Raw genomic sequence first — 21,211 nt, 5'->3', positions numbered from 1 at the left:
TCAAAAGCATCAATCCTTCGGTGTTCTGCTTTCTTTATAGTCCAACTCTCACATCCATACATGACCACTGGAAAAACCATAGCTTTGACTAGACTGACCTTTGTTGGCAAAGTAATGTCTCTGCTTTTTAATATGCTATCTAGGCTGGTCATAACTTTCCTTCCAAGGAGTGTCTTTTAATTTCATGGCTGCAATCACCATCTGCAGTGATTTTGGAGCCCAAAAAAATAGTCTGTCACTGTTTCCACTGTTTCCACATCTATTTGCCAGGAAGTGATGGGACCGGATGCCATGGTCTTAGTTTTCTGAATGTTGAGTTTTAAGCCATTTTTTTTCTCTCTCCTCTTTCACCTTCATCAAGAGGCTCTTTAGTTCTTCTTCACTTTCTGCCATAAGGGTGCTGTCATCTGCATATCTGAGGTCATTGATATTTCTCCCAGTCATCTTGATTCCAGCTTGTGCTTCATCCAGTCCAGCATTTCTCATGATGTACTCTGCATATAAGTTAAATAAGCAGGGTGACAATATACAGCCTTGACATACTCCTTTTCCTATTTGGAACCAGTCTGTTGTTCCATGTCCAGTTCCAACTGTTGCTTCCTGACCTGCATGCAGATTTCTCAAGAGGCAGGTCAGGTGATCTGGTATTTCCATCTCTTTCAGAATTTTCCACAGTGTATTGTGATCCACACAGTCAAAGGCTTTGGCATAGTCAATAAAGCAGAAATAGATGTTTTTCTGGAACTCTCTTGCTTTTTGAATGATCCAACGGATGCTGGCAATTTTATCTCTGGTTCCTCTGCCTTTTCTAAAACCAGCTTGAACATCTGGAAATTCATGGTTCACATATTGCTGAAGCCTGGCTTGGAGAATTTTGAGCATTACTTTACTAGCGTGTGAGATGAGTGCAATTGTGCAGTAGTTTGAGCATTCTTTGGCACTGCCTTCCTTTGGGATTGGAATGAAAACTGACCTTTTCCAGTCCTGTGGCCACTGCTGAGTTTTCCAAATTTGCTGGCATATTGAGTGCACTTTCACAGTATCATCTTAGGATTTGAAATAGCTCAGCTGGAATTCCATCACTTCTACTAGCTTTGTTCATAGTGATGCTTCCTAAGGCCCACTTGACTTCACATTCCAGGATGTCTGGCTCTAGGTTGAGTGATCACACTGTCGTGATTATCTGGGTCATGAAGATCTTTTTTGTACAGTTCTTCTGTGTATTCTTGCCACCTCTTATTAATATCTTCTGCTTCTGTTAGGTCCATACCATTTCTATCCTTTATTGAGCCCATCTTTGCATGAATTTCCCTTGGTATCTCTAATTTTCTTGAAGAGATCTCTAGTCTTTCCCATTCTATTGTTTTCTTCTATTTCTTTGCATTGATCGCTGAGGAAGGCTTTCTTATCTCTCCTTGCTATTCTTTGGAATTCTGCATTCAAATGGGTATATCTTTCCTTTTCTGTTTCGCTTTTTGCTTCTTTTTTTTCACAGCTATTTGCAAGGCCTCCTCAGACAGCCATTTTGTTTTTTTGCATTTCTTTTGCTTGGGGATGGTCTTGATCCTTGTCTCCTGTACAGTGTCACAAACCTCTGTCCATAGTTCATCAGGCACTCTGTCTATCAGATCTAGTCCCTTAAGTCTATTTCTCACTTCCACTGTGTAATCGTAAGGGATTTGATTTAGGTCATACCTGAACGGTCTCGTGGTTTTCCCTACTTTCTTCAAGTCTGAATTTTGCAATAAGGAGTTCATGATCTGAGTCCCAGTCAGATCCCAGTCTTGTTTTTGCTGACTGTATAGAGCTTCTCCATCTTTGGCTGCAAAGAATATAATCAATTAAGACCATCTGGTGATGTCCATGTGTAGAGTCTCCTCTTGTGTTGCTGGAAGAGGGTGTTTGCTATGACCAATGTGTTCTCTTGGCAAAACTCTGTTAGCCTTTGCCCTGCTTCATTCTGTACTCAAGCCCAAATTTGCCTGTTCCTCCAGGTTTCTACTTCCTACTTTTGCATTCCAGTCCCCTATAATGAAAAAGACATCTTTCTTGGGTGTTAGTTCTAAAAGGTCTTGTAGGTCTTCATAGAACCATTCAACTTCAGCTTCTTCAGCATTACTGGTCGGGGCATAGACTTGGATTACTGTGATACTGAATGGTTTGCCTTGGAAACGAACAGAGATCATTCTGTCATTTTTGAGATTGCATCCAAGTATTGTATTTCAGACTCTTTTGCTGACTATGATGGCTATTCCATTTCTTCTAAGGGATTCTTGCCCACAGTAGTAGATATAATGGTCATCTGAGTTAAACTCACCCATTCCCATCCATTTTAATTTTAGTTCACTGATTCCTAAAATGTTGATGTTCACTCTTGCCATCTCCTGTTTGACCACTTCCAATTTGCCTTGATTCATGGACCTAACATTCCAGGTTCCTGTGCATTATTGCTCTTTACAGCATCGGACCTTACTTCCATCACCCACAACTGGGTGTTGTTTTTGCTTTGGCTCCGTCACTTCTCCCTGGAGTTATTTTTCCTCTCTTCTCCAGTAGCATATTGGGCACCTCCCCACCTGGAGAGTTCATCTTTAGTGTCCTATTTTTTTTTTTGCCTTTTCATACTGTTCATGGAGTTCTCGAGGCAAGAATTCTGAAGTGGTTTGCCATTCCCTTCTCCAGTGGACCACATCTTGTCAGAACTCTCCACCATGACCTGTCCATCTTGGGTGGCCCTACACGGCACGGCTCATAGTTTCATTGAGTTAGACAAGTCTGTGGTCCATGTGATTAGATTGGTTAGTTTTCTGTGATTGTGGCTTCAGTCTGTCTGCCCTCTGATGTCCTCTCTCAGCACCTACCATCTTATTGGGGTTTCTCTTAACTTGGACGTGGGGTATCTCATCACGGCTGCTCCAGCAAAGCGCAGCCACTGCCCCTTATGTTGGGTGTAAGGTATCTCCTTACGGCCACAGCAACTGACCTTGGATGTGGGGTATCTCCTTGGCCACTCGCCATTCCAGTGCCGCACAGCTACCTCTCGCATTTTTCGAGTTTATTGGCCTTCTTAGGTCACATTCCTGAAAGTTTTGTTACTGAGTCAAAAGATATGCAATGTGTGTGTGTGTGTGTGTGTACATTTGTGTTTCTGCATGTGTGTCTGTATGTACATGTATAGCTGTATAGTATCTGCCTCTTTAAAGATTACATTTTTTTTCTAAAATGCTCTTTTGTAATAACTGAACCAAATGTATACTCTCACTACAGAGTATATAAACTCTATTTTTTTTCATACTCTGAACAGCCCTTTCTTTTTTTTAACTTTTTATTTTGTGTTGGGGTATAGTCAATTAACAATGTTGTGATAGTTTCAGGTGAATAATGAAGGGACTCAGCCATACATATACATGTATCCATTCTCCCCCAAACCCCTCCCATCCAGGCTGCCACATGACATTGAGCAGAGTTCCCTGTGGACAGCACTGAGTTTTAAATCTGTTGTTGGTTTGACAATTTGGTAGGTAACTATAGCATCTCATTTATTTTAAATTGTTTTTATTATGAACAAGACTGTCTATCTTCTTATAGTCTGGAGCAGTTTATATTTCCTTTTTTGTGAATGGCTTATTTCTTTTTTGTGTGGGGTTGTTCTTCTTTATTTCTGTGTGGATTTATAAGACCTCTTTACATGCTTAAGAATGTTAATCTACCTCTGAGGGTTCAATAAGGTCCAAATAGTTCAATTAAAATATCATTCCTAGTATGTTAATATATACAATATAATACACAGGTATATTATTATATAAAATACAATAATATTCCTAATAATAATATGAATTCATTGCAGGGGAATAACACACTGCCACAGGAAGGGCCCCTGGGAGAACCCACTTTGGGGACCAGAGCCCATCAAGTAAATAAATATAACTTGATAAGAAGACTGACTTCCTTTGGTTTCCACACTGTCTCTTCATTTATAAAGCGTCCTGACAGAGTGTCACGCTACAGCAGCGGATTTTGAATGTTTGCGTGTGACTGGATTCCAGCTGTTCACTGTTACAGGGTCGGTCAGTGACGTATGTCGGGTCACGGCGGGTCCCCAGCGCTGGCCGCTCTCCACGGGATCCAGGAAGGGGCCAGAGCGGCTGTCGCCCTGGCAGGGACCTGCAGCTGATGCAGCAACGTGGCTGCTTACTTCCCTCATCTGCAGGGAAACCCCCCTTTCTCCCAGCAGGAGAAAGTCTGCCTTGGTTTTACCCTTTTCCTCAAAATCTGGATGTTCTATGTGAAGGAGAAGAGGTTCCAGAGCTAGAAAGCTAGCTGGCAATGAGATGAACACACATCACGGACAACGTGTAAGCTAAACTGAAGGCAGGCCAATAAGGGTCACTCACGGCGGGTTCAAATCCCAGCACCACCCTGACTGACCCGGGGCTCAGCTTTCTCACCTGTAAAATGGGAACATGAGTACCTACCTTTAAGGCAGCTGTGAGGCTTAATTGGATTCTTTTGCCTACGGATTCTGGCCCAACAAGCATCTTTAGGGCCATATCTCTGATCCCTGTTTATCTATTCTCTAAACAGAGACAGATAGATCCCTGCATGTGAATTATACTTTCCCAAGCAGTAGAAAGGGGCAGATGAGAGCATACACATTCTACACGGTAAATACCGTAGCTATAAAAGAGTCTGGTGTGGGTTGAAAGGACTTTTCTTGTTTGTCCTGGATATGACATTAGGTGTTTTTTTTTTTAACTCTCACTTCAGTTGAGGAGTCTGGCAACCATGGATTACCCAACAACGGTTACTATGGCTGCGAGGAGGCAGCAGAAAGAACCTGCCGGCACTGTTTACTGAAGAAAAGGGAGTCAATAGCTCCGGTAGTTAACTAATGACGGTGCTTTGTCCTTGAGATGAAAAGACAGGAATGACTGCAAAACCTGCAGAAAAACACAGCCTGGCCCTCTCCAAGGAAATCACACTGTGTAACTCCACACGCTGAGAGGAGCCGTCTCCACAGAACTCCATCAGTGTCTCCCCACACAGAGAAATATGCCCAAAGGCCTCCTTTATTCAACATGGTAGCCGATTCTCTGTCATAAGCTTCACCATATTCTATTGTCATGTTTATGTTCTTAGCATTTTAGGGACACTGTTCTCACAAAGTGAACGTGAGTGATTCATACTAGGCCAGATTTCTGGATTCCTTTCAAGAACTACGAAATGGTGGTGGTGGTGGGGGGTGGTTATGAAATCTCTGATGCCTCCCTGACCTGTTTATATCTGTTTGCAGTGATAGTTGATCATGACCTGTGACGTGGGGATACCGACAGTTATGGTGGGAGAATGAGCCTAACTTGAGCAGATCTGGCTTCAAATTCTGTCTCTACCCTTTAGAGATTATGTGACACTTGTTAGTTATTTAATATCTCTGAGCCTCAAACTTCTCATCTGCAAACTGAATGTAACACTTATATTGAATATCACACTACCATATGATCCAGCAATCCCACACCTGGGCATATATATATGGAGAAAACCATAATTAGAAAAGATACATGCAATCCAATATTCATTGCAGCACTGTTTCCAAAGGCCAGCACATAGAAGTACCCTAAATGTCCATCAACAGAGGAAGGGATAAAGAGGATGTGGTACACACACACACACACACACACACACACACACACACACACACACAATGGACTATTACTCAGCCACAAAGAATGGAATAATGCCATTTGCAGCAACATGGATGGCCCTAGAGATTGTCATATTGAGAGTGATGTAAATCTTATAGAGAAAGACAAGTATCTATGATATTGCTTATATATGGAATCTAAAAAAACAGGGTACAAATGAACTTATCTACAAAATAGAGTTACAGATGTAGAAAACACAGCTGTGTTTACTGGGGGGAAAGGGGAAAGGGATAAACTGGAAGATTGGGACTGACATATACACACTACTGTATATAAAATGTGATAACTAACAAAGACCTACTGTATAGCATCCGGACCTCTACCCAATACTCCGTAATGACCTATATGGGAATAGAATCTAAAAACAGTGCAGATATATATTTATATATCTATAACTGATTCACTTTGCTGTATTACAGAAACTGACACAACATTGTAAATCAACTATACTTCAATAAAAAAACTTAAAAGGAAGTTTAAAAAAAGGGGGAATTTGAAGACAGACACACAAGATCAGGGAGAAGGCCATGTGAAGATGAAGGAAGAGATTGAGGAGATGTTTCCACAAACCAAGGAACACTGAAGATGGCCAGCAAACCACCAGAAGCCAGGGGAAAAGCCACGGAATGGATTCTTCCCCAAAGCCCTGTTGCCAATAGCTGTGAGACAATAAACTTCCATCATTTAAGCCACCCAATCTGGGGTGCTTTTCTCTGCAACCTTAGCAAACTACTACAGGCCGCAGTCATGGCTTTATATTTGTTTTTTTTTTTTTTTTTTTGCCATTGTATCTAAAGAGCTTAGCATAATAGGAGCTTAAAGCATATTTGCTGAAACATTTGTACCCTGGAGAACAAAGAGTTGTGGTTCCTGCCCTTGAACATCTGATAACGTGATGGAAAACACAGAGAAGGAAAAAGACAATTCAAAGTGTAGGCTCAAGGCCAGGTCACAGACGTGTTTGGTCAAGCCAAGCCCTAACTCAGATGGGTGGGCAGCACTGGATCGCCACCCGGGAAATATCCCAGTGCCTGAATGTTGAGGTAGGAGTTAGTCAAGCAGAGGAAGAGAACTGGAAACAACAGAGAGAACAGAACCCAACAGCAAGTGAGAACACGGACTGTCTGAGGACCTGTGAGTAATTTGGTGTAAAGATAAGCTGGAGCCTGATCTTGAGGGGAACCTGTGTAGTCTGGGAACCAACGAGCTGGATTTAAACATGGCGAGTGAAATGCCTGGGCAGGCTTGAGTTCTAGAAGTTTCTCTCTGGCAAAAGCGGGGGTCGATGACAGGCGGAGTGAGTCACAGCCGGGATGCTCACTGCTCTTTATGGACTTTAGAAGTGGAAGGGGGAATTTTTAACAACCCCTGCTCCCCCACCTCTTGGGCAGGCAGCCTCCCCAGGGCTGGGCCTGGTTAGGACCTGCCTGTAAGGTACACATCCTGCCCCACAGACCAGCTCCTATTTTGTCCTTTTAATGGGCAGCAGTGTCTCATCACCAGATGTGTTGTACTCCTTACTATTTTTAAGACCAGACAGTCCCCACTCTCCTAGAATCTGCCTCTAATTCTTGGAAGTTGGGGTAAAACCACATGTTTTTCATCATTCCTCAAAACCACCAGCTTGGAGCACGTAGCTTTGTGACACTAGGGAGGAGGCCATGGACATCTGTGTGGTGTCTCTGCTCCCACTCAGGCTTCTCCGGTAGAAGAAAGCAAAACGGTGCAAAGCTGGGAAGACGACGGGGAGGATCAGAGGACAGACCTGGTCCCAAAGGAAGGAGGCTGCCCAAGACACAGCTTCCCCAAAAGAGACAGGAGCAGAGGTGGGGCTCCCGGATCTGAGGCCGGCCCCCCGACTCCCACTGCAGCACACACCCAGGGGGTCTGCTCAAAGTCAAAGCACCTACTGCGGTCCTGTCTTCTCCATCACCTCTCAGGGGACGGTGGTTGCTCTGCACACTGCTCAAGTCTGGAAGGCAGGCAGGCTAAGTGAGCTCGTTCTAGAGGACGGAAGAAAGCATTTAGCGGAGCATACGGAAGGCCTGGCCGCTGCCGCACCCGTCCAAGGGGCTTCTGCATCCTCAAACACTGCCCCCAGTGGCCACCAGGACCGAGCCTGGTCCCAGGCCCCATGGAAGCCAGTGGGATGGATGTGGTCTGGGCCCTGTGGGCGGGGGTAGTGACAGAGCCTATTTGCCCCTGCAGACCCCAAATGCCAGGGGACCCAGCTGCTGACCTTTAGGTTATGACATAATGACAGGGCTGCTGTTGACTTTTGCATCGGCACCTTCGGCCAGCCCGGAGCCTGCCTCGATGGGTCATCCTTCTGACAGTGCCTCAGAGGCACCGAGGGACACAGAAGAGCGGGGACGCTGCGGAACGATGGGGGTCACCGCAGAGCAGGGCTGCCACCTGTGTGGGCACACCCCGATGACATGGAATTTCCCTGCTGGTCTGGGCGGTGTTCCATGGGCTTTTTTCTTACTTCCTCTATTCGCTCTTGAAAGAGTGTTATTACTGATGTACCCAGTGTCCTGTTACACTCTGGTAGAGGTTGCATTTCAGCAGTGGATCATGGAGGTTTCTTACGTGTGAATTGGGCCTATACATCCTCCTGAGAGGCTCATTCCTACCTCTGTAGCATGGCCATCGAGTCTGATCAATGTATCCAGGGTTAAAAGGCTGATTTCTTAGAATGCCAAGACGATCAAGCAGTGAGAGGCTGTTTAGAGAATCACGAATCAATATGAGAAAAATTAATCAATTGAATCTGTTTTTTTCTCTCGTTAATCTGTCTTTTGCTAATATAATTTGCAGGGCCACCAGATACCAAATGTAGGAGGGTAGAGAAAAAGTTTTTCCTACCCTGCGATATCATTAGAAACTTAAAGATGCTGCAGTTAAGGCTTGGCCCACTCTGAACCGATGCTCCCAATCTACAATCTCAAACCTATTTTTCTCCTCCTGAGCTGATTATATACTGACCTAGAGAAGATAAAAACCAAAGACACTTATGAAGGTAACACTAAAGATACCCTTATCCAGTTGGGTAGAATAGCTGGAAAAGTCCATTTAAGAGTAAAGTGATCCATAACTAAAGGTGAATTATCACAAGTTTTTAAATTTTTGCTAGATGTTGAAATTAAATGAATAAAAAGCATGGGGCTTAAAGTCTAAGGAACTTTATTTATTTATTTTTTCATTTATTTTTATTAGTTGTAGGCTAATTACTTTACAATATTGTAGTGGTTTTTGCCATACATTGACATGAATCAGCCATGGATTTACATGTGTTCCCCACTAAGGAACTTTAAAAATGCTCCCAGATCCCACCTCTGCTTCTTAGCAGCTTTTGGCTTTGGGGAAATTATGGATTATCCGAGCTTCAATCTGTGCTCAGTCTCTCAGTTGTATCTGACTCTGCGACCCCATAGGCCAGAGCCCATCAGGCTCCTCTGTCTATGCAATTTTCCAGGCAAAAATACTGGAGTGGGCTGCCATTTCCTCCTCCAGGAGACCTCCCCAACCCAAGAGATTGAACCCGCGTTGGCAGGCAGATTCTTAACCACTAGCGCCACCTGGGAAGCCCAAGCTTCAATTTGCTCATCTATAAAATTCAGTTGGTGGCACTCAGTAGGAATATAGCAAAGGTTGAAATCATTGACTATGTGGATAGATGAGGGGTGGACAGTCATTGAATCAAAAAATCGTTAAATTGTTAAATTCAGGCTTAATGGTTCCAACTCAAAGACTGTGGAGCTGACAGAGAATTGTTTTCAAGGGCTAGCAGGGTCCATGGAGGAACGAGCTGAGAAGCCCCTTGCCTGGTTCCTTAAGCATTCTGGTTAAACATCCAGGAACCATTCTACTGCACGAAACCTAGTGATAATTGGTCCAAGTTTTTATGAATGGTTGATCCCTTATAGTTTAATGCATCCAAAAATAATCTCCTTGGCTTTCCTGAATAAGGCCATGCCCAGCTAGGTGAGCATAACACCTTATAAATGCAACTCTCCTGCATTCCACTGGCATAAATCTCAGTCAGCTCCCCTGTCCCCATCCTCTGGCCTTTTAAGAAAAGGCAATTGTCCTCCCAAGGAAACATTTTTTGCCACTAACAAAAAGCAAAGGCCTTTTCGGAAAACGTTATTTGCTGTACAGTCACACCTCTGTTGGAATCATTTAACACATGCCGATTTTGTGTTTACGATGGTTTTTCACAGAGTGGCCACAAAACTTAGTTCAAGGCCAAGAGTGATAACAAGTTAAATTGACGATAGCTTTTCAAGATGAATGTTCATGGTAGTGACATGATACTGTTGGCTTTCTCTGCTGTTTGGGGTGCACGCTTACACATCACACACACCACTATGAGGCATTTTATAAGTGCACATCAGAGAAACACACTTCTCGTTGACACATTAATGTCCACGGTGACTTGGTTATTCTAAATGTCATGCAGTTAATGTCCAAAATAGCTCATCCCACAGCCACACTTTGGCTCCCAACTGATCATTTCGTTAATGTTAAGATTAGACAGAAAATATTATTTTTAGAGAGTCTGGAATTTTAGCAAGTCTAAGGACTCCTGATGGTCTTATTTATTTTATTGGTGGGGCTCCCCAAAGGAATTTCACACCACAGATAGCAAGAAGTAAGCATTTTCTCATTTACCAAAACCAAAGTTGGCTTACACAGAAATAGAGTGTCGCTCAGTGGTATATTTGTGGTACAAAGATGTGAGATCGGGGGCAGAAAAAAGAAGTACATCACCCAGTGTGGTGGTCCTGAAAGATAATTAAAAGCAAACAAAATAATGGGCTCAGTGACAAAATAAGTTGAAGTTGGGCAGGTTTTCTGAAGCTTTGAAATTAAGAAGAGCACTTGGTTCAGGCCAGGGGGGAGAAATTGTAGCTTTAGCGGGAGCTGTCGGCTACAGGGATGTTAGGCCTGCCTGAAGTATCTTTTTCAAAAGCTGGAAAGGATTCTTGACACATATGACCCCATAGATACAGACACACACATTAAAAAAAAAAAAAAAGATGGTTCCTGGATCTGTGAGTTGCCTTCTTTAATTTTCTCCTATCTCAATACTATCTCATACATCTTACAAGTCCTTCCAATAAAAGAACGGAGGCAGCTTACCCTAACGGGTTTAATGGTGGAAATATGTAGAAATGTAAGGGGGGCAGAGAAATGAAGACCACTTCAGCTGCTGTAACCAGGAGGCTTAACAGTGGATTCAGGTTTTATTCCAGCGTCTGAGAACCTCCTTAAACCAAGGGACGTAAACCTTCACTCACGGGCATCATGTGGGCCTGTGTGTCTGCAGTAGGGGTTGGGGAGGGCTACGGTCTCATCTTCATCCTCATTTCTCAGTGGTACAGTCCATAGGGTCTCAAAGAGTCAAACACAACTGAGCTCACCACACACACACACACACACACACACGCACGCACACACACACACGCACACACACGCATGCACATATCTGACAAGGAAAGCGAGTCTCAGACTGAATTCCATAAAATAAACATTTAAAGGCAGCAGGCATGAGAGAGTTGCATAACCAGTTCTGTAAACTCAGTGAGGTATCCGTTCTCTGTCCTCCTGGCGCTCTGACAAATTCCTTGTGTAACAGATTCACTTAAGGCAGATGTGACAATATTCGAGCACTAGATTTAGCTACACTTCTAGACGGAGTCCTGTGCGAGAATGTTCCTACAGGTCCAGCTTCAAATCTGAAGCCAGAGTCAGCACTGGGAAGGACATACACTACTAATTAGGCTCTCTAGATCATAATGACCACGACCTTTGTAAGCGAGAGCCAGAATGTCTGATACAGTCCGTTCAGCCAACTCATGTGTTTGAAACACCTTTTATTTTACCAATGAAAATTACTTCTAAGATCTGTTGAGTTAAGTATACAAGCCGCTGGTGTTTATGGAGAATGAGGACAAGGGAAGTGCTCATAGCGGCCCCTAGAGCAGGGTCTTCCTAGTAATTCCCCTGCATACCTCCCCTGGAGTGTGTATTCAATCCTGAGGAGCGTCCTTCATGATTGCACCTGCTCCTGGGGTTCAGTTAAAAAGAGGCAGAGGTCACACTGCCTATGTCAGTTGCAGACATTACAGCATTTTTTATTGTGATGTTTTATTGTTTCCAGTCTGAATTCAGACAGGAGATCCAGGCCTTCAAACAGGCTCTGAGTTTAAAAGAGCCCTCTCTTGGGCTTGCCAGGTAGCTCAGCGGTAAAGAATCCGCCTGCCAATGCAGGCGACCCAAGTTCAATCCCTAAGATCCCATACGCCTCGGTGTAACTTAGCCCGAGCACCCACAACTACTAAGCCTATGCTCTAGAGCCCAAGTGCCGCAACTCCTGAAGCTGGTGTGTGCTAGAGCTCGTGCCCTGCAACAAAAGAAGCCATCACAACGAGAAGCTTGTGCACTGGAACGAGAGAGCAGCTCCCGCTCACCAAAACTAGAGAAAAGCCCGCACAGCAGCAAAGACCCAGCACAGCCATAAATACATACTTTTTTAAAAAAGAAGCTTTAATTCTTAGAAAAAAGAGAAAGAGAGAGCCCTCCCCTGTCGCTGTCCCCATGGCCTGGAGTCATGGTCAGAATCTGCCCGTATCCAACAGTGGTACCCGTTTCCTCTTGCCTGAGCCCTGGGCCAGCTCTATTTACCAGATGATGCTAACCAGGTTAGAGCTCAATTCTTTCCCAGGGTCACCAGCAGAATTAGACTGAGGAAGGGATGTTTTGGCCTCAAGCAATCAGTTTGAACTCTAACATTTTCCTTATATAACTCTAAATGCTCTGATGTTTCTTCTCCGCATGGTTTCTCATTGTTCGATCAAAGCCTGCTGCCTTCAGGGCCATTACAGGACAATGTTCCAAGGGACAGCAAGCAGAAGCTGCCAGCTCTCTTGGGCCTGGGCTCTGGAACTCGCAGGTCTCTTCTGGCACATACTACAGGCCAGAATAAGTCACAAGGTCGTCTCAAATTCTAAGGAGTGAAGAAACAGACTGTGCCGCTGAATGGGAGGAGTGGCTAGGTCATGTTGCAAAAAGTATGTGTTCTAGAAAGGGAGGCATAAGCAGCCATTAAACAATAAACCACTTCCATTAAAGGTATTCTATCTTTCTCATATATGAAATGAGAACAGTACCTAATTCTAGGGTTATTATGGTAATTAAGTGAAATAGCATCTTTGAAAGGCCAGGTGTAAAAAATACCTGGAGAGGGGGTACTATTATGAAGATCCCTGACAGACTAAGATTATAGACAGGCATCTTTCATAGGCAAGTCTTGTTCTAGAACACTTGTCTTGTTAATCTTTCTTTTTCGGTAGAACCTGCAGGATATATGACAAGGAACTGAGTTTTATTGCCAAATTTTAGGGATAAAATCTTGCTTATCCCTTCCTCACTGTAAGCTCCAAAATGTAGCAGTAGGAGATTAAGCATGTTGAAATTTTAATTTGATTTGCCTTCAGTTACTTTTTTTTTATTTGTGTGGGTCAGTGTCCAGTGTCCAGGAGGTGATGAAATTCCAATTGAGCTATTTCAAATCCTGAAAGATGATGCTGTGAAAGTGCTGCATTCAATATGTCAGCAAATTTGGAAAACTCAGCAGTGGCTGCAGGACTGGAAAAGGTCAGTTTTCATTCCAATCCCAAAGAAAGGCAATGCTAAAGAATGCTTGAACTACCGCACAATTGCACTCATCTCACACGCTAGTAAAGTAATGCTCAAAATTCTCCAAGCCAGGCTTCGGCAATAAGTGAACCGTGAACTTCCAGATGTTCAAGCTGGGTTTAGAAAAAGCAGAGGAATCAGAGATCAAATTGCCAACATCTGCTGGATCATTGAAAAAGCAAGAGAGTTCCAGAAGAATGTCTATTTCTGCTTTATTGACTATGCCAAAGTCTTTGACTGTGTGGATCACAATAAACTGTGGAAAATTCTGAAAGAGATGGGAATACCAGACCATCTGACCTGTCTCTTGAGAAACCTGTATGCAGGTCAGGAAGCAACAGTTAGAACTGGACAACAGACTGGTTCCAAATTGGGAAAGGAGTAGGTCAAGGCTGTATATTGTCACCCTGCTTATTTAACTTCTATGCAGAGTACATCATGAGAAACACTGGACTGGATGAAGCCCAAGCTGGAAGGAAGATTGCCGGGAGAAATATCAATAACCTCAGATATGCAGATGACACCACCCTTATGACAGAAAGTGAAGAGGAACTAAAAAGCCTCTTGATGAAAGTGAAGGAGGAGAGTGAAAAAGTTGGCTTAAAGCTCAACATTCAGAAAACTAAGATCATGGCATCCGCGGTCCCATCACTTCATGGGAAATAGATGAGGAAACAGTGGAAACAGTGTCAGACTATTTTTGGGGACTCCAAAATCACTGCAGATGGTGACTGCAGCCATGAAATTAAAAGACGCTTACTCCTTGGAAGGGAAGTTATGACTAACCTAGACAGCATATTAAAAAGCAGAGACATTACTTTGTCAACAAAGGTTCCTGTAGTCAAGGCTATGGTTTTTCCAGTAGTCATGTATGGATGTGAGAGTTGGACTATAAAGAAAGCTGAGCACCGAAGAATTGATGCTTTTGAACTGTGGTGTTGGAGAAGACTCTTGAGAGTCCCTTGGACTGCAAGGAGATCAAACCAGTCCATCCTAAAGGAGATCAGTCCTGGGTGTTCATTGGAAGGACTGATGCTGAAGCTGAAATTCCAATACTTTGGCCACCTAATGTGAAGAGTTGACTCACTGGAAAAGACCCTAATACTGGGAAGGATTGGGGGCAGGAGGAGAAGGGGACGACAGAGGACGAGATGGCTGGATGGCATCACCGACTCTATGGACATGGGTTTGGGTAGACTCCAGGGAGTTGGTGATGGACAGGGAGGCCTGGCGTGCTGTGATTCATGGGGTCGCAAAGAGTAGGACACGACTGAACGACTGAATTGAACTGAAGTGTCCAGTTAGCAAAACAGAAACTACTCTAGAAGAATGTTAGCATAGGAAATCAGCTATAAATGTTTTGAAGGGCTGGAGAAAAAAAAGAGAGAAGCTGAGATCACTCAGAGATTAGTAAGGAGCTAGCAGGAAGCTAGCTCCATCCTAGGGCCGACCAAGGGGGGAAAAAAAACAGTGTTGAGAAAAAAAAAAAGTTCTTATCCAGAACACGCCCTTGCTATGTGGCTGAGCCTGCTCTTATAGTCACTGCTCCACTGCTATTATTCTTGGAGCATCTCTCAAGAAGCCAGGAAGCTGAATTCTCATCCACAGTTGCCCATCACTGATCCTGCTGCTGCCAGAGCCGGGGTCTAGGAGCACCCCTGACTCCACTGCTGAAATTCAACTACCTAAGCACAAACCCACGTCACCCACTGCTGTTACTGCTGCCATGGCCAAAGACTTCAGCAAAAAAAAAAAAAAATTTTTTAAATTGGCTTCTTCCTTTCACTTACCTTCCAGTCTCCCACCAGTGTCTCCCCTTGGTAGAGCTCACTGGGAAGCCAGCTGGCTGGGGGTCTGGGAAATGTGGTTTGCAGGCTTCCAGCTCCTCTATAGAGAAGGACAAGGAGGTGGGAATGGAACTCAGAGACTATAGAAGAATAGCCAGCACCCTGCTCCACACTCACAGGTGTTTCCCCACAGATGTGCATGTATCTCCAGATGTTTTCTACTCGGGTCTATCTGAAGCAAACAGAACATATGTTGAATGTTTCAAAACCTCTAATAGAACACTACCTCACCACATTTAACCATCTGATGACCAAACCGCTCTTCCTCTCGGCCATTTATTCCTTTCTTCCTTGGGACTGGCGGGGAATATGTCAATGCTGGTAATAACTTGCATGTCACACTCCTCTCCGCAAAACACCAGTGGAATCATTCTGACTTCTTTAGACACAGGGACACGGGGGACCTCGCATCTAGTCAGCAACACAACCAGGTTGCACGCCCAGTCTATTCCACCCACATGTCAGTATGGGTGAATCCCAGTGAGTGGCTACCCCTCCGGGGGCTGAGGGACGAGTAATCTTCACCAAGCCTCTGTCCTGGGCCAGTCGCCTTGCTATGTGTTTGCACACAGCATCCACCGCAGTCTTCCTAACTACTCTGACTACTAGGTATTGGTGCACCCACTTTTCAGAGTAGGAACATGAAGTCTAACATTATTAATGGTACAGTCAGAGAATTTGAACCCAGGTCTGACTTACTCCAAAGCCCAATTATTTCCATAACACCGGCAGCCTCTAGATATACCTTGGGATAACTCCTAAGCATCTAAAGAGCAGGAAGAGGGCTTGGCAGAAGAAGACAAGAGCTGAATGACTGGTTTAGACAGGACTGGAAACAGGGCAGGGGCTGCGACTGTCCCCACTCATCACAGGCGTCTTTCCGCTTGTGTCCCCTCTTCCCGCCAGTATCTCTCAGAGGTTGAGAGAGGCCTGGGTCACTTGCTTTTATTATTTTTCCCAGAACTCAGTATAAGTTTGAATTTGGGGTTTCTGCTGATCTCCCCCACAGTGGGCCCCGGGGCTGCCCCTCCTTCTGTCTGCACCACGATCTGCCGGGCTCCAAGGGGCAAGTGTCTTACATGACACATGAGACCTCCTCTTTCAAAAGATTGTAAATACAGCTGGTCAGATCCCAAGCCTGCTCTTTAATTGCTTTCCCTCAGGACCCATTACATCACTCTGCACCCAGGGGCGGGTCTATAAATATTTTCTGACCAACTGAAAAAACACACTAACCTTTAAAAAAAAAAAAATCCTCATCATTTTAGGAAAAGAGTGACCGCTAAAGTTGATTTCATGGGTTCACTTTGAGATTTGCAATGTTTCGAGCAGCTACAAAGCATGAAGCCTGTGGCATCGAACAAAATGAAAGAAGTAAACCATAAATATATATCATTTTCTAAAATCTCTTCCTTTTAAAATTTCATGATCCGAGACAGTGTTTCCTGCCTGGGCAGCCCTGTAGTCAGGTCCTCACCCCCCACACATTGCTCTCCTCTGAAGAAGAATGAGAAGGAAAAAAAAAAAAAAAAAGGAAATCTTGTGCTATTGGGAAACTGCTGGCTAAAAATTCTTTCTATCTCAACACATTGTCCTCCTGACCCAGTTCTGTGAAATATCTTCATGGTTGAAAGCTTTACACATTTAAGCCAAACAGAACTCAGAATCCAGGAATGAGAGAGAAAATGAGATGATCTGAGGTGATAAAATATGCTATTTTAGCCTAGTCTTCCCTTCTACATAGATATCATTTACAGAAAAATGGTTTTAAACACCATTTTATGAAAACCCATCACTGGGAAGCAGCTCAGAAGAGGTTTCCTCCTGGTGAGGAATTTGGTGCAACTTTTGGAATTTCATATCTACCATATTTTCAGCAGCTAATCAAAAAGTCAATAATGCTACCCAGACAATTTTTCAACTTTACACCAGCTACCAGACAGATCATCCTAAGGGTCTGAAAACAATATATCCCTAGTAGTGATTTCTTAGAAGCTTTGAAAGACTTCTAAGCTGAGATGATCGCTCAGTGAATTCCATATGCATTTTCAAAATGTCGCTATCCTGCCTTCAATTTTAGTTCCTCTTTCAGCTGTGGAAGAGCAAATGCTGCTGCAGAAATTAGCTTCTCCCACTCCTCTGGGGTCTCTGAAGAGAAATGGACAGAGAGATGTGCATATAATATTCTATCTCTGGGCCCATGAGCCTGTGCCTGGGGCAGGGCGGTGGGGGGCTGGGGTGACCTGCAGTACTTCTCGACAGGGGTCAGATGTCTATTGCCTCAAGAATCTACCCAGAAAGTTGGGGAAACTTCTCTTGCAGAGTGATAACAACTCTCCCTCCTCCGGCTCAGGCACTGGCCACAAAAGACAGGAAGGAAGTCACAACTTAAAAATAAAATTCACACATAAGCATTCAGCCAACATTTTAGTCTTAATCAGAGGTCTCATGGTGTCCTACCCCGAGCTTCACCCAATGTCATCAATAGTCATGTGGGTATTCAGACACCCTAGACCATCCCCTCTGGCTGGGATCTTCCTAGGAGAGGTGCCCACCCCACTCCCAAGCCAGTGTGCCGCCCTCTGCTGAGAAAACTCTGCCCATGGCTGGATGTGAGTCCCACACCCAAACCACCTAGGTTGCCGCTGTGTCCATCTGCCTCGTGATGAATTCCCCAGGCTTTAGGTCCGTGTCTTTGGATCTCTTCAAGTTTCCCTTAAGGAGGGTTTTGGAACTTGCCTCCTGGCCACTAATGATGGAAAGCTTGTCACTGAGAAACTTTCAGTAAAGTCTCTGCTTTTCATTCAAGTAAAGGCTTCCTCCCCTGGAGCTTGCCCCATCTGGAAGTGGTCCCCGGGCACCATCTGGTCACATGCAGAGCCCCAAGCCAGCCAGCTTTCAGTGTCTCCACCCAGAAAGAAGGTGGGTTTTCATACCTTGAAGTGAATGAACTACTCCAAACAGCCTTTCAGTACAAGATCTCTGTTCCAGCTTTCGATATGCATATTTATTCTCTCTCTCTTTTATTTAAGATCACTTCCTGGTAACAGCCAGGACTCACAGAATGACTGACTCATTTCATATTCCCCCCAGTTGGCCTCAGTGCCTACCCAGCTTCTCTGATGGCAAGGATCTGTTTCCCAGAGGCTGGTGTGAAGCCAGCAGCAGGGCCATCTGGCCCCCGGGACATAGGACATCATCATTTGAATCCATTGATCACGGTCTATGAAGAGACCTCGGTTTGCAGTCTGGTGCTTCATGAGATGAACTGTTTTTTTTTTGTGAATGTAGACTCCAAATCATCACTCCATACCAACGAAATTAAGTCAGACACCTCGCCCTAAATCTGCCTTCAAAAATTATTGCTCTCGGACTATTTACAGACTCAGTCCTTTCCCTACCCGCTGGCTTGGATGAACTGTGTATTTATTTGCTGACTAAAGTTCTTTCTTTAGCTGGTGGCACAGAGTCCTCCCTGCTCCCATCCATGCTGGAGGTTGCATAAACAAGCTTATCTTTTGGCAATGATTTTTCAAAAACATATAAGTCCTTTTCTTTTCTCTCCACCCCCATCCCCCCATCCTGAACTGTATTGTACTAGTGTCGACTTCCCAAGCTTTTCTCCACAGCATTGTGCTGGAATAAGGTCCACGGAAAAACACCACCTGATGGATTTGCGGATGCGGAGGGATGATGGGATTTCAGTGGATCGTGGAGAACACTGCTCTGCAGTGTTAACGGAAGGTCAGGGTCCACTGTACTTCGTTCATGTCCTTCCTTTAGAACACAAAGGCCAGCCTGATTCTCTCCTTCTCACCGTACCAGCTTCTGGACCTTGGTAGCAGATGGGTGTGTCAGCATGGTGATTTGCTGAAACAACTAGTGAGCAAATATTTACCTCTGCAGGTATAGCTTCCCCGAGCAGGGGCCTCACAGTGAGAATTACCTCCCTGATTCTTTCCTCCTCTGGCCTTTAATAAGCCCCCATGTCAACCAAGTTTAATGGATCCATTTTTCCAAGCCTTCCAGAGAGACAGATTCATAATTGCTCCAGAAAGAGTTCTTTAATGTGTCATTAAATCCAGTTCACTTAGGTATTCGATCTGTACCTTATGGACACATGATAATCCATTGTGTGTAACTCATTTCTCATATTTTTTTTTCACTAAAGTACAGCTGATTTGTAACATTATATGTTGCCGGTACAGCGCAGGGATTCAGTATTTGTGCAGATTATACTCCATTATAGGTTATAACAATTTAATGACTATAGGTCCCATGCTATACAGTGTATCCTAGTTGCTTATTTATTTTATACATAGTCGTTGATATCTCTTAGCCCCACAACGCTAATTCATCATCATTATTTCTTGAATAAGTGAGTGAAAACAGTTGTACATGTGTATCTCCTTCCCAGTCCTGTTTCTGGGTCTTTCTGAGATGGTGACAGAGCCTCTCCCCCGCCCCCGCTGCCCGCCCACTTTCCTGTGGCACGTCCCTCTCTGGAACAGCTCCCTGGACGCTGGCTGTGTCTTCTTGTTGTGCAGAAAGAAGGCACCCCGCCTCAGTGGAAGAACCTCCTTGGCGGGCCCCCCCAGCACCTGCCATCTTCCCCCGGCCGTGGCTGCAGTCTCCCGATGGGCTCTGGGGCTCTCCTTTGAATCCTCTTGATGATCAGTTTCTCCCCAGACATCCAGCCACGCCTGAGTTTACTCCTGAATGTCCACCACGTAGGTGGACAGCGGAGAGTCTGAAAACACGGGGACGAACGCACAGCCCTCTTGGAACAAAGGCCAAGAGGCCAACCCCGAGTCCAGGAGGCGGAGCGTGGACAGGGTGGGGGCAGCGCGAGGCCCCGGGAGCTGCCTGTGTGCGCAGACCCAGGGCCTGGGGGCCACACGGGGCTGTCCAGTTCCCGTGGGACGGACACTCACGGTCCCTTCCCACCTGGAGCATCATCTTCACCTCTAGAGGGTGGATTTGAAGGGGTGAAGGGGAGAAAGAGACACACAGAGGGAGAAGCAGGGGAAGAAGGAGAGGAGGGAGAAGAATAGACGGCACAGGTCGTGGAGAAGGAGGAATAGAGGTGCATTAAGAATGGCCCAAAGTCTAGACATGGGTCGAAGTTAACCTACAGAAGCTCCTAACCTCCACGAGGTGGCGTATGCACTGGAAGGCCCACCCAGCCTATAGTTGCTTTGCGGGTGAGACTTTTCTCTAAGCCTATCTGTGATAGGCAGAGGCGTCACCATCATTTGAAGGACGCTAGCTGCAAATATTGGGAAGTATGCACATTTAGAACCACTCTTCTGTATTTTTATTTCCTCCAAGAGTGCCAATGCCACAAAATCACGGGAGGCTGTTTTGAAAAGAAAATTACAGGGGTAAACACAAATAAAATATTTAAAATATATATAGACTAACGGTGGGAAGTGGGGAGAAAAGTAGAAGGGACAGATATAAACAGACTTCCTGAGCCTTTGCTTTGTCAGTCAAATGCTCAAACAAATTCAGACTCCATGTGCATTTCAAGCTTCTCTCCCTTCAGCCCTGAGCCCAATGCCAGCACTGTATATACACAGATGTAGTCACATTAACCCCATGCTTCCCTACCTCCCTGTATTTAAAAAGTGCGGTCCCCTCCACCTTCTTGCCTTCCCTATTTTGTCAGGTTTCATTTAAATCAGGGGTCCCCAACCTCCAAGACCGAATAATGCCTGATGATCTGAGGTGGAGCTGATGTAACAATAACAGAAATAAAGTGCACAATAGATGTTATTCACTTTAAGTTCAGTCAGTTCACTCACTCAATCATGTCCGACTCTTTGTGACATGGACCGCAGCACACCAGGCTTCCCTGTTCATCACCAACTCCTGAAGCTTGCTCAAACTCATGTCCATAGAATTGGTAAAGCTATCCAACCATCTCATCCTCTGTCGACCGCTTCTCCTCCC

The 21,211-nt window shown here is 44.7% G+C and overlaps 1 long non-coding RNA gene across 2 annotated transcripts in view; it reads right to left on the bottom strand.

Annotated features, from left to right (window-relative positions):
* LOC139032607 (uncharacterized) overlaps positions 1-20,032 on the bottom strand; it is a 30,858-nt gene extending 10,826 nt beyond the window's left edge. For both annotated transcript variants that reach the window (XR_011485168.1, XR_011485169.1), the window contains exons 1-2: positions 18,193-20,032; positions 15,200-15,296 (exon numbers count right to left, since the gene is read on the bottom strand). This is a non-coding gene — a long non-coding RNA (uncharacterized lncRNA). The remainder of the gene's footprint in view (positions 1-15,199; positions 15,297-18,192) is intronic.
* Between the last annotated feature and the right edge of the window lie 1,179 nt (positions 20,033-21,211).

The sequence above is a fragment of the Odocoileus virginianus genome, chromosome 32, assembly GCF_023699985.2.
Source record: "Odocoileus virginianus isolate 20LAN1187 ecotype Illinois chromosome 32, Ovbor_1.2, whole genome shotgun sequence".
Taxonomy (NCBI): domain Eukaryota; kingdom Metazoa; phylum Chordata; class Mammalia; order Artiodactyla; family Cervidae; genus Odocoileus; species Odocoileus virginianus.
The sequence above is the reverse complement of the archived record's forward strand: the minus strand, read 5'-3'. Positions and strand labels throughout refer to the sequence as shown.